The 3,465-nt window shown below is 46.0% G+C and overlaps 1 protein-coding gene across 1 annotated transcript in view; it reads left to right on the top strand.

Annotated features, from left to right (window-relative positions):
• The first annotated feature begins 2,802 nt into the window (after positions 1–2,802).
• The window catches only part of LYG1 (lysozyme G-like 1), an 18,006-nt gene continuing 17,343 nt past the window's right edge, over positions 2,803–3,465 (top strand). The window contains exon 1 of the mRNA XM_011969672.1: positions 2,803–2,929. The gene's annotated coding sequence lies outside the window, so the exon portion shown is untranslated. The remainder of the gene's footprint in view (positions 2,930–3,465) is intronic.

The raw sequence follows: 3,465 nt of genomic DNA on the forward strand, positions 1-3,465 counted from the left end.
GCTGGAGTGCAGTGGCACGATCTCAATCTCGGCTCACTGCAACCTCTGCCACCCAGGTTCAAGCAATTCTCATGCCTCAGCCTCCTGAGCAGCTGGGATAACAGGTGGCCAGCACGCCCCACTAATTTTTGTATTTTTAGTAGCTATGGGGTTTCACCATATTGCCCAGGCTGGTCTCAACTCCTGACCTCAAGTGATCTGCCCACCTTAACCTTCCAAAGTGCTGGGGTTACAGGTGTGTGTCATGATGCCCAGCTATGTTTTTGTTTTGTTTTTTCATTTCTTGTAGAGATGGAGGGTCTCACTATGTTGCCCAGACTGGCCTTGAACTCCTGGCCTCAAGCAAATCCTCCCTCCCAGCCTCCCAAACTGCTGGGATTACAGGGCTGAAACACCATGCCCGACCTAACTTTCTTTTCAATACCTCTTCCACTCCCACACCGGCTGTCTAGGACCCTCCCTCTGTCTGGGAGGTGAGTATTTGAGAGTGTATGCCTGCTCTTTGAAAGGAAGGTTATCCATAAAGGGGCTGGCAAGGACTGAACAAGCCTGAGGACACAGGTGGGCATCGTCTCTGTGGAGCCATTGCCAGTCAACACGCTGGCCGCTGCCCAGGAGAACCTCCCAGGATGCGGACGTGGCCCTCTGGGCTGATGACAACATGCTTTTGTAGGTGGGGCCGGGCATCCCCAAATTTCCCCACACCGTAATACATTTTAATTGTTGGTATGTGCTAGAGCTTGCTGGGAAAAAAAAAAGGAAAGAGTTGCATTTTGGGGGTCAGGATATAGTTTTTAATGGGTGCATTAGTTCTCTTTTTACCCCAACTCTGCCAACAACAGAGAGGAATCCAGTGTTCTCACACTCCCCTCCCAGAGTAAAAGTTCAGGAACTCCCAGGGTGTCCAAATCTGGATCCTTGTTCACGGTGTCCTGCCTCGTGGTCTTCCATCTCAGCCACGGGTAGAGAACAACAAGATCTTTTATTTATTTATTTTTTTAAATGGAGCCTCGCTCTGTGGCCCAGGCTGGAGTACACTGGCATGATCTCGGCTTACTGCAACCTCTGCCTCCTGGTTCAAGTGATTCTCGGGCCTCAGCCTCCCGAGTAGCTGGGATTACAGGCGCCTGCCACCATGCCTGGCTATTTTTTATATTTTTAGTAGAGATGGGGTTTCGCCATGTTGGCCAGGCTGGTCTGAACTCCTGACCTCAAGTGATCCACCTGCCTCGGCCTCCCAAAGTGCTGGGATTACAGGCGTGAAGCTCTGTGCCCAGCCGAGAACAACAGAATCTTAACCCTCCGTGTCTCCACTGAGTCTGCAGAGTCAGTGACTTCCAAAAAGTCATCAATATGCTTTAAATCATTCATTTACTCATTCCATAAACATGCATTGAATACCCCTTATGTGCCATAAGGAATACAGGGGGAATAAAGCCTCCGTTTTTGTTCTCAAGACAACAACAGACGCAAGTGCTGTAGGTGCTATGGTAGAAATATCCACATGTTGCCTGAAACACAAGGAACCCACGTCTAACCTGGGGCCCAGCATTGGAAACCCAGTTCAAATCTTGCTGGGTGAGGTTGTAGGAATTCTTCATTCATTGACTGATTCCACAGAGATTTACTAAACACTTACAATGTGCCAGGCTGCTATCTGGGCACTGAAGACTCAGTCTTATAAATGAAGTTCTCATGGAGAACTCAGATTCACAGTTCTCATGGAGCTTGTGTTTGAGGGGTGGTGTGGGGAAGGAGCTAAGGCAGAGGATGCAGAAGAGTCAGACTATATACCAACCAGCCGATAAGCGCCATCGATTGCATGTTTTTATCAAGTGTCTAATATGTGTCAGGCAGAGTGTTGCACACTGGTGTTATAAAGACAAATGAGACACAGCCCCTGTCCCTGAGGGGTTAGATAAAAAGGAAAGAGCCTGTAGGAAGGCCTAGTGCAAACAATGGTGCTGTGTTTGGGAAATTCAAGCTGTTCAGCTGAACTGGGGCACAGGGCGTGGTGAGGGAGGCGGCTCCCTCTTTCAGTCATGAAATGCACCCTTTCCACAACTTGGGAAATAATCCTTCCTGGAAACTTCATACGAACCCTCTCAAAGTATTTATTGATGTAGACATTTGGAACACGATGTAGGTCCTGGGTGTCTATAAAATAGCATCATCCAACCAATCACCTCTCCCCATGTGGCTGAACTGAGGACCTGTAGATTGGTATCTCTCGGTAGTTCAGAACAGTGCCAGCAACCTACGGCCCTAGGGCCACCACCTGTGTGGTAAAGAAAGTTTTTTGGAACAGTCATGGCCATTCATTTAAATATTATCTATGATGGCTCTCATGGTACAATGTCAGAGGCGAGTATTTACGACAAACACCACGTAGCCCAAAAGCCTTTGTGGGCCTGTAAGAAAAAGCTGCCAACCCCGGTCTAGGAGCTCTGCTTACCTGAAATACAAACTAATAATGAGTTTCTGACACATCAAGTGTCAAGTTCAATTTCCCCCTTCCCTTCCTTCTTTCCTATTCCTTTTCTTCCTTCCCTTCCTCCCTTTCTCCCTTCCCTCTTTCTCTCTCTTCCTTCCTTGCTTTCTTACCTAAGGCATATTCCCATCAACTGATGTGAATAAAAACAAGTGTTGAACCTGAATGTGTCAAAGTTAAACTACAACCAGGATCTGCCTTCTGAGGTATGGCAAGGAACGAATTGGTTAATGTTTGCAAAATGCCAGGACATTCTTGAATAAAAGGCCCTATATAAGTTCAAAGTATTTATAATTATTATGATTATTAGTATAATTTATGAGATGTCATAAATCTCTCCAAAAGAAGATGAGATCAACACTTTTAAAAGGAGAACAGGACTCTATATAAATCGCTGTGGGCTCACCACCTCTGAGGAGGAGCACTGACTGAAGACAGGTGAGTGTGAAGCAGAGGCGTGGAGCTTACACTCGGGCTTATTTAGGATGAAAATCCAGTGTATGGTGATCAGTTGGCAATGATTGTGTCGCTGCTGCATAAGGAATATCGGACTCAGGCGAAACTTAAGGACCTTGCCAGGAAAACCCACGTTCAAAAAGATATGTAGATGCTAGAATAATTTTTCCTGTTCATTACAATATGTTTCAAAATTTAGATTCCTTTTAATGCAAGTATATCGTTACTTTTGGATGTGTGAGCATGTGCAAATCGAATAATGGGAGAAAAGAAATGTGTGTACACTTAACGGTAGCTGTAATATGGCCACATGCGATGTCGCATTTGTTAACCGAAAAAGCCAAAAGACTGAGGTGTTTGTATTTTGCCGGATGGTAAATCCCTTGCCTGCCCTCATGGACAGTCTTGCCAACGCTACATTAACCCATACGCCATAAGTGTTGGTTCTATAACAGTCTTATTTTCTCTGCAACCTGTGAAAGAACCAAGGCCAACATGTCTAACAGTCTCGGCTAACA

This window comes from Mandrillus leucophaeus, unplaced genomic scaffold (genome assembly GCF_000951045.1).
Source record: "Mandrillus leucophaeus isolate KB7577 unplaced genomic scaffold, Mleu.le_1.0 Scaffold9, whole genome shotgun sequence".
Classification (NCBI taxonomy): Eukaryota; Metazoa; Chordata; class Mammalia; order Primates; family Cercopithecidae; genus Mandrillus; species Mandrillus leucophaeus.